The sequence below is a fragment of the Lepidothrix coronata genome, unplaced genomic scaffold (genome assembly GCF_001604755.1).
Source record: "Lepidothrix coronata isolate B3197 unplaced genomic scaffold, Lepidothrix_coronata-1.0 Scaffold18, whole genome shotgun sequence".
NCBI classification, from domain to species: Eukaryota; Metazoa; Chordata; class Aves; order Passeriformes; family Pipridae; genus Lepidothrix; species Lepidothrix coronata.
Window position 1 is genome coordinate 8,523,948 of NW_016690198.1, and position 10,535 is coordinate 8,534,482.

Sequence of the window (10,535 nt, forward strand, 5' to 3'; positions counted from 1 at the left end):
GGGAAAAAAAGAATCCCAAGTAACTCAGGAGTGAAAGTTCATGTAAATCTTTTAGATCCCATACATATTTTCCTACTAAAAAGAAAATGATAAAATTACATTTTTTTCCTTGAGAAGATAGTGTCAAGAACACAGTTATCATTAAAAACACGAGCAGCAGCAGACTGGGGATCTCCCTAGTCAGCATCATGTGTCTTCCAGGAGAGAGGAAAACTCCCTGTAAGGCAGACAGGGAGTTTGAATTATTAAAGCTGAAGGAATAATCTACTCAGACTGATCAGAGCAGGGCTCTCTTGAGAGCTGGTGGGGTTTTTCCGTTGGCAGGCAGACTATGTTGTACGTGAGCTGCATTCAAAGCAGTCACAATGCATTTCCATACTGCTTTCTCAAGCAGAATTTCTACTGCCGCAAAAAATTTAAGAAAAAAAACCCCCATCACTCCACCACCTCACCCACACATATCCCAAACGCCCCTGTAGTTAGATATGATCAAAAATCAAATGAGAAACTAAGATTGGATGCTCTAGAAAATAAAAGGTAATTAATCACTTCACTGATTCCACAGGAAGAATTTGGGGGTCTTTTTTAAATTGTAAATAGTTGCACCTACAAGTGCATAATGCAGCAAAATGAAAATCAATGGGCACAGGGTTTCCCAGGCAACCTCTTATCAATTGTCTGTTTCTTGGTGATACTGTTCTCTGCACTATAAAACCTTGAACAGCCTCATCTGCCGCAGACTGAAAGAAGGGGGGGGAGGCAGAGGGAATCACCCAAACAAGAGGCTCATGAATATATGAATGCTTATATGATTTTTTGATTCCTATGAATAATTTTTGAGCTATCTGCGTGCAAATGCTGGTCATAAAGCAATGCATTTAAGCATGAAGGGAGTTTATTATCCTAAATAATAAAGAAAAAGTATTTTCAGTCTCTTACACGAAACGTATCTTCTATTTAAAAAAATATTCCCTGACATCCCTGTGAAACATTTCTGGCTTCTTTCATAATTCAGTTCTGTCACTCACATTTATTATGATTTGCACCTCCTGAGGATTCAGAAGAAATGGCAATTACACTGCAGACATATATAATAATCACTTAAATTGGAATCTGCCTCAAAGAGCCAGGCATCAGGAAAAGCAATCTGATGTCCTGCCATTCTCTTCTCTACATGTCAGTTGCTTTGTTTATAGATTCTCCAAGAGAAGGGGCACAGGGAGACGCTGGGACTGTGCTCTTACCTTCCAGCTTTGCATGGTGTTATCACAGGGACAAGAAGTCCCAGTGAAGCTGAAAGCTTATGAAAGCTTATGCTTTGGGGAAATACTTATAGGCCACACTACCCGCACTGAGAAAACAATTAAAAAGCCTCCAGTTGCTAAATCCAAAAGCTTTTCAGGTTACAAGAATGCTGCTAGCCATAAGCTTCCCATCCTCACTGCCAAAAAACCTGCATAAAAATTCTCCTATGAATTCCTGCAGTAGCCACATCTCGATCCCACCTTCCCCTCCAACTCAGTTCTCTGTCCCCGCCCTGTCTTTTTCATGCTCTTTTCTGTCTATTTGCCTCCATGAAAATCTGATGTTTGAGTCAGTCCTTCCAAGGTGGGAAAAAGGCATGTGCCAGTAACCTAATATCCACGCAGTTCCTAAGATCACACTCATATTTTGGGAGCCACCTTTCACCTCCCATCCTGCTGCACCACCTACAGTAGTTCCACAGCTACAATGACAAGGCAAACCATATTGTCTTTTGGTCCCTTCATCTTCCCTTGTGACGATGATGAAAATCTGCCCCATGTCCTGGCACATGCACACAGAAGGAAGCAAATACTTGGTTTTGTTTTATTTCCTCCTCATATGGAAAAAAACACTGCAGTTTGTTGTTGTGGGCACACAGCTTTGTGGGTTCCTCCCAAATGTGATTTAGACTGAAGATATGGGAAAACACATGGTTGGGAACCTTCAGATCACTAGTAATTAGCACAGAAGTGAGGGAAGAAATGTATGCCAATACAATGAGAAGGTCAAAAGCTGACTCTGTACTTGAATACTAAACATACAAGCACTGTTCCATTACATTTCCATATTTTTAATGCCATCTTGATTCCAAATTTTACCATTAAGTCACAAGATTAACACACTGGACACAAAGGAAGTGTGACACCAGCTTTGGTAACAGCAGTATCTCATAAACAGCAAGTGAAGCAGAACACACACCCCTGATAGTTTACAGTTTACTGAGATGAAGCTTTTGAGACTTCCAAAGTAAAACCCAGTAAGAGTTATTAAATATTGCAAAAGGAGACTGACTTTATTCGGTCTCCATACCAAACACTATGATGCGGCTTAGTCCAATTGTTTATTTTTGTTGGCTATAAGTACACATCAGAACACACAAACAGAGTATATTCTGCAAATACATTGAAGCAGACAACAAAAAAATCTGTTAGGTCACATCTAGTAGAGGTGGGACTAGGGAGGGATTCATAGAAATTTTTTGGAACATTTAATACACTTTGGAAGACAGTTAGGGAATCCAGACCCTGATCCCTTTTTCTTTTTTTTTTTAGCAGAGCAGCACCTCTGGACAGCAGAGCATCCTGCAAGAACTGCTTCACTATTGCCCAGTCTGGGAAGGGCTGGCCACCAGCTCCCTATGGAGGTAAACACAGGATGAAAGAGAGATGGTGAATGGTCAATAGGGGTTTAATCACTGCAGGATCACAGGCACAACTTCTAATTGCAAAACATCACCTTCGCAGGACTAATTCAGTGTGGAAAGATGTCTCATCAGCATCAATCACGTGCAACTATCAGGAAGCAAAAGCCCTACAGGACTATCTCCCATGACGTGGCTATGGAGGGCCAAGACAATAGATATTTTTCAATTTTATAACAATATACACAAAATATTTAACACTTCTTTCTGTTCCAGACCTCCAACAAAACTTATTCTACAGTAAGTAGAGACTTGGGACACTTTACTTAAAAAAACAATTATTTGCTCCAGTTGAACATTTTCCTCCACAATACTTGTTGTCATGAAGACTGGCCATAGTTCTCCTGGCTAAAAGCCCTTCACTATCACCTACCTTCACTGTTACCTACTGGCCAATGGGTAATACAGAACTTAAACTTGCAGCTAAAGAAATAAAACTAGAAGCCTTTTTCCTCAATAAATTGAGGGGAAAAAACATGAGATGCAGCCCATGATCTTGCCAATATTTCTCTACCATTGTAAAATGTTTTATTAGCTTATTAAAAAAAACTTACAAAACACTATCTCATTACAGATAAGTAATCTTTATCTTCTCCATATATGTTTTCTGAGTATCCATAACCCTTAAAACTCCACTATTAATTATCTTGATTAGACGTGCAAACCATAGCAGGCTATTGAGAACTTCAAGGAAGTAGCAAGTAGCTCACAGGCACAGCAGTAGTTTTTCATGTGCAGAACCCTTTACCTTTGTATCACCAGTTCAAAGCTCTGCAGTATCAAAGGCCAGAAGGGTACAACCATCTGACAGCACTAACAAAATGGCATGAAATTAAGAGCTGTATCCATCCTGGACCCAAAGAAAGTGCCCTTCTCAAATGCAAAATCCAGCCACTGTAAACTGTTAGTACAAGGTTTCTGTTCCCAGTGAGCGAAAAGCCTATGCTACCTTCTCATTGTATTTGTGGGTTTTGACAAGATAAAGGATTTGATGCTGGTTTCACTATCCCGCTGCAGAAGGTGAGCTCTGCTGTAGGCATTGGTCTGCCTTGTGCAACCAGGCATTCCAGGGGACCACCCTGCAGCCACAAGCTCCCCACGGTGCCTTCACTGGGATTGGCACTACGAGAATGGCTTCGCTGCACAGACATTACTGGGGGCTTTCATGAATGAAAAGCTTCCAAACCAGAAAAAGTAAGTAAAATAACTGTTATGCTTACCTCATTGTTCCCACAGGAGGAGAAAAAGAGCTTTATGACTGATTTTTTGGCAGCAGTTTTACCCAGTATAGCCTAAAGAGACTGAGCCAAAAGCAGTTACCTGCACACAAGCCTGGCATTACAGTGCTGTCTATGGCTGTTTTCAATCCTGAAGTGAATGTCCAAAATCTCCTCTCACTCAAAAATAAGATCAGTTAAATTTTGATAGCATGAATGCCATTTTGAATGCATTACCAACAGAGTTAACAGGATTCGTCATTTTATTACTTTTGAATAAAACCCAAACAATATGGTTATTATTGAGACCTACCATGCTAGGATATGAGAGAAGCAGAGCTACTTTACTGAGGATACAAGCAGGAGCCTCAAAGCTTAAACTACATAATGAAAATAAAAGAAATAAAGGAAATAATAAATAAATAAACAAATAAATTAAAAAGTGTGGCATAATTAAATAAGTAGAAAATTAGCTTTCTGTCAAAAAAAAAGGGTAAACAAAATTAACCTACAACATTATCATGATTACAGATGATCTGCATTCATTTCAGATGTGGAATCTGCACAGTTACTAAGTTGCAGCATTAAAAATCTGTAAAACTAAAATGTTATTACAGAATTCAGACAGTTGCAGAGGAAGTGCAATTTTCATATATAAAAATGAATCCTGTTATTTCAACGAAATCCTAATGTTTGATATGGAAAGCATAGCTGAAATCCTATTTTTTCAGAAAATGTAAGAGATTTTCCTTATGAATGAGGAGGTTTCAAATGTTTTCCAATGGACTTTATGCCAGCAGCCTGTGGACTTAAAATGTTTACTTGCAAGAGGAATGCATAAAAAGTACTCTTTCACTTTCTTATTAAATATGATTTCTGGTTAAATAAAAAAATATGCTCGATAACCACAAACTCCTTCTAAAAGCTCCTCTCACCAGCAACATTAGGGACTTATCCGCTGGACCTGATAAATCCAGGTAAGCTAAGAGACAAGCTTCAACCTCTCATTTGATACAACTCTATACTTGGCTGTAAAATGAGAGCATGTAAATAAAAAGTAGTGTAATAAACACAGGCATATTTATAGTTGACCCGTAATCTCATTCCACAGTGTCCTGCCAGTTCTCCAGTTTCTTAAAGTTTCAGTATTATAGTGATGGAATGGGTTTGCCTCTCTTGCAGCCCTCTTGTCTTCCAGACATGATTAGTAATAGAATCTTGATATTTTCCACTCTGAAAAAATCTTCCCTTTTCAGCCTGATTTGACACAGCATAAGCCAGAGAGAAAAGCCTTCAGATGGGGCAGGAAGAGCTGCAGAGCTTCTCCCAGGGTGCATCTTTCCTGCTGGGAAAAAACAAACTAAAATGGAGTAGTTTGATTTTTGCCCAAAAGCCACCTCCATATCAGAGAGTGTCACTAGTACCCTCAGCCATGCTGGAGTAGTCAGGACATTTAAAAAGGATGGATGTAGAACTTATTGGTCAGATGAAATTTGAAGTTTCTCCCAGTGTTTTGATTATTGCCAGTAAGTAAGCAAGAAGCTTCTCTATAAGGCCTGGTCTGCAGAAAAGAAAGTTAATGAGCCCTCACAGGACAGATACAGCTTACCCAGCAAGGCTGCTTGTGCTGACACAGCTTATTACTACTGCCACAAATGAAATAAACTGTATTGACTTGTTTGTCAAAATGAGTTGTGTTTGCACGAGGCATTTGCTCTGCTGGTATAAAAATGCTGATTATTTTATTTTTTACCCCACAACCCTCACAAACATCACTAGACTTGAAAAAACTCTTTGCAGGGACCTGTCCCAATGTCCTTGCCTCTCCCTTCTCTATTGTCTGCATTTCAAAACTGACTCCATTGTTTGTGAGGTTAATGGACAGCCACATGTCTGCATCAGCCTTTGAACATTTATTATTCACTGTCCTTAATAAGGCTTTCTTAGAAAGCATTTTTTAGGTGCAGAGAAGACAGAAGTGAGTTATTTTTTGTTTTTATTTAATGAGACCCCAGAAACTAGTTTTAGAATGCAATTGTCAGGAACCAGATCTGGGTGGAAAATTTTGGTGTACCATTTGGCACACGCACAATTCCCAAAAGACATGTAGGAACTTCTAGACAGGTTGCTGTGAACTCAGGAGAATATTTCAAAATCATAAAGAGAGGATTCTTCTGAAAGTCCAAGTCCTCTGCACACCATTCCCTGTGATATAAACAACTATCCTGTTATTTAATGGAGGAGACCATCCTGGGTTTGGGAAACACTTTTGTACCTCCTTATAGATCAAGAAAGCATAAGACAGAGAAAATACATTTATCAAAACAGAAATTTAGCATAACTACATGTCAACCTTAGCACTTTATTTAATCCCTTCCGTATATTGACTGCAAGTGTATTTTTAGATACTAGCTTTGACAATGCAGTATCGGGTGCCAACAACCTTCCCAAGGTCTTTACAGCAGTAGTATTAACTGACTGGTGATGGAAGATGTAATTAGTCACATACAAGGTCCATTATTCAAGTTAAGGTCCATAGCAAATAATTTGTTAGATTAAAATAAATCAACCAGAAAGAGGATTTTTTTCCAAACTTGCAACTTCTTCAAAACTGTAAAGAAAAATCTACAACAATTAAAAACCAGTAATCTCTGTGTTCTCAGGCCTTTTTCGTCTTTTATTTATGATTCTGTAGTTCCCCCATTTTAAGCTTTTCTTGGCAGAACATCACCACCTAGTGATTATGTGTGCTCACAGGAGCTTCCAGAAATTACATTAGAACTTGAAAACAGAAGGCTGTTGGAAAGAAAAAGAGAAAATTTAAGTGGGGAACAATACTTTTTGTTATTTATGTTGGAAACACTTCCTAAGGAAGCTGAAAAGAACTTTCTAATGAAATGTAAGAAGATTTTTACAGACTGATTAGTTGGTCAATAATTAAGTACAAGTATCACTTTAGGTAAGGGAAGTTAGGCTTTCAGCCTGCACTATCTCAGATCAATTTATTTCAGCAATATCAGATATAACTGGAATTAAATTAATGAGTAAAATATTATGAAAAAGAAAATTTAGACATTGTCAGAAAACCTTCCCAGAAGTGAGACTTACTCACTGGAATTACAGTGTCTTGATTCCATTTCATATTTTAAAACTAGGCTGGTACATATCAGAATTCAATTGAATATTTACCACTACTGCAAATAGTCCAATGGATATTTTCTATCTCAAATATTTTTTTGGCTCTGAGATACCTAAGAATCAAGATATAGATCTCATTTGTAGATAAGGTAGATAAGGTTCTCCCCAGAAAAAACCTTATTATTGCAACTATTACGAAGTGTTTCTTTCTGTGAGACCACACCACCAATCCAGTTATATTCTGTTCACCTTCAGAGTAATTTTACAAGATAGAAATACAAAATAAATATTAATTCAGTACATATTTTCTAAATACATAAAAAAAAAGATTTTTGAAGATGTGTTCAGAGCCCTGTAAAATTAAATGTCATTGCTATCTTGTGCTGAATGTAAGCAGAAGATAAAAAGATAATACACATTTAAAAGCCAGACAAATTAGGTTATTTCCAAAATAATTTCTCCAAAGTGGACCTACCTGGACTTTTCAGCTTGCTCAGACACTGAACATAGCTATAACTAATACTGAATAACCTCACAAGTCCCTGCCAAAAGCAAGGGTGCAGCAAGAAAATTAAATTACCTTTCTGTCAGTTTAACCAAGGAATAATGACCTTGACAGCAAGGCTTTTTAAGGGAAGTTCACTTCAGCATATTGGTAAAGTGCTTTGCCTATTAAAATGCTTGCTAAAGCTTATTCTCCCCAATTTTTTTCATCATTTACAAGTACATTGGAAGGCTCATATTTATGGCTTTCCTGCCAATAAAGTTCAGATTCTGGCCCCATTCTGGAGCTTTGTAACTATTTTTTTCCTGCAGTTGCCATGGGGAATCCTGTCAGGGGGAATTTTACCTACATCACTGTGACTAAAAATAATGGCAGCAGAAAATAACAAAAAAATCAAAGCAGGGTAAGAAATAAAGGTGCCATTTGAAGGCTTCATGAAGAAATTTGCATTGCAAAACCCAAGTACAGACCATTTTTTGCTATAGATGTCAATAAGAATAGGGTCAAATTTAGGTTATGATACCCAGCTTTATCCTTATTTTTCCTAATTTGTTGAAGATGAGATTTGTTCAAATTAATCTCTTTTTTCCTATGGATTGCAAGATGTCCTGGGTTACACAAAAATTCTGGTGTCCACTTTTTCTTTTTTCTCCAAATACGCCTTTTTGGCTTTTTGGTGTTTTGGCTTCTCAACTCATAGAGTAAAGCTGTAGTTCTCAAAAATTTCTGACCCCAAATTTATGTTGACTAAATACAAACTTACTTTGCCACACTTCTTCTTGCTCCAAAAATACTGAGTTTACTCTTAGACATAAGCATTTTGCTTACCTACAGTCAAAATAAATTCTTAAAATAAATGTAGCTATTTTCTTCTCAATTCCAATACTGTAGTTGTATTAATACTTAGAAAGTTCGGCAGAAATCCCTTTACGAGAGTCCGTGACTATCTGTAAACCATAACTGAGGAGGATAGCAAAGTGACAGAGGCAAGAAATTAATGATCTGCCATAAAAGACATCTTGTAGGTCCCTTTTTGTAGGTCCCTGCAAGCCTGGTCAGGAACTGTCTGAGCAATTACTGCATCTGCAGAAGGGCAGACCTGCCTCCCATTGTGCGCGCCGCTGCCCACTGCATACCACAGGCTGAAGGGGCAGGGCGGAAAGGGACTTTTTTTCTTGTGTAATCTTTAGCCTTCGACCGGAGAAAATCTGCAAATTGACTCCAACTTACAAACCAGAGCCTTTATGGAAAATTACTAGACTCTAAAGGAAACACAGCTACTGTCTCAAACAGCATGATAAGCCTTTGGTATAAGGTAGGTTTATGAACGTCTTCTGTTCAAGGTCAGATTTAATGGTCTATGTTGTACAGGAGGTCGAGCTGTGTGATTTAAAACGGCTGATTCTGTCTTTAAAAGTTGCATAAAGTCCGGGAACATCCTGGGTAGAAAAAAACAACAGTATCCCACAGGAAAAAGCAGAGAAAAAACAGCCCTTTAAAGGATCAGGTCTTATTTGAGCCTCAGCTGAAATCCAGAGAAAGAAGAAGGGTCAGGTAAAGGCAGTAATGCAAGACTTCCTCTCCTTTGCCAACATCAGTGTTTTTTTACTAATCTTAAAAATTTTATCTACCCACCTTATTCAAGATGTGCAAAATCAGAAATTACTTAATTGCTTTTGAAGTCTTTGGATTAATATAAGAGCATACAATCCATGTCAGAGGCAGAACAAATGAAACAGAAGCTTCTGGCAAGGATAAAAAAAGCAAATATTTTATTTGCAAATAAAAAATCATGTACAAGGCTTATAACCTGTCCCAATTTCACCTGAGAGAGAGTTTGTTTTCATCTTAGTAGCTTGTACAGTGCTGTGTTTTGGACTTAGTATGAGAATAACCTTTATAACACATTGATGTTTTGGCTGCTGCTGAGCAGTTTTTACCCTGAGTGAAGAACTGTTCAGTGTCTCATGCTCTGCTAGTGAGCAGATGCACAAGAAGCTGGGAGGGACCGTGGCCAGGACAGATGACCTGAAGTGGCCAAAGGGATATTCCATAGCATAGAACATCCAGTATATAAACTGGGGACAGATTTTACCTTTATCTGATCCTCCTCTCCATCTCATCAGGTCAGGGAGTGAGCAAGCAGCTGTGTGGTACTTGTTTGCAGATGGGGTTTGTGCTGGTTTAAAGGTAAACCAGCAGGGAAATGAACTCAACTCAAAAGAGAGATTATAAGTCAGAATAACAATTTAATAAAATAATACAATAAGTACGATTATACAGACAAACAATTGGTTTTAACCCACAAAACCCAAATGTATAACCCAGCACCCTGGGGCATGAACAGAGTGGTGTTCTTTGGGCCCCCCTGAGTCCAAAGTAAAAGGAGAGGGAAAAACCTGTTGGTGAGAGTGCTGTTGCAGTCTGGTCAAGAGTGGTGATTGCAGTCCAGTCCAGAGTGATGGTTGCAGTCAGGTTGAAAAGTGGTGGTTGCAGTCTGGTTGAGAGCGGTGATCTGCAGTCTTCCTCTGCATCCCACGAGTGGTTAAAAAAGTTCCAAAACTCCAAGATTATATATTCTCCAGTTCAGGCAGGAATGCTCAGTACTTTCCTGGGGGGGGGGGTGTGGTCCTTAATGGGCATGAGGACAAAACATCCTTCTATCTCGCAGACCTCTTAGCACCTAGTTTGTAGCCTGATGAGTCAGGCTGTTCTGGGCAGAGGGTGCAAATAGTCTATTGACAACAGTTTCTGGGAAATAGCATGGAAGGCTATAGAATAGACAGTTTTGGGTTACACCCATCCAGTGATGAACTGGGCCCAGCTGTTCTAACTTGGACAGGGTTAAATCATGATATAACCAAACAACAAAAATATGTGGAAAACACAAAATAACCCTGGCAATAAACAACCAGGACCTAATTATGTTGACTAACTGCTAGATTCCACT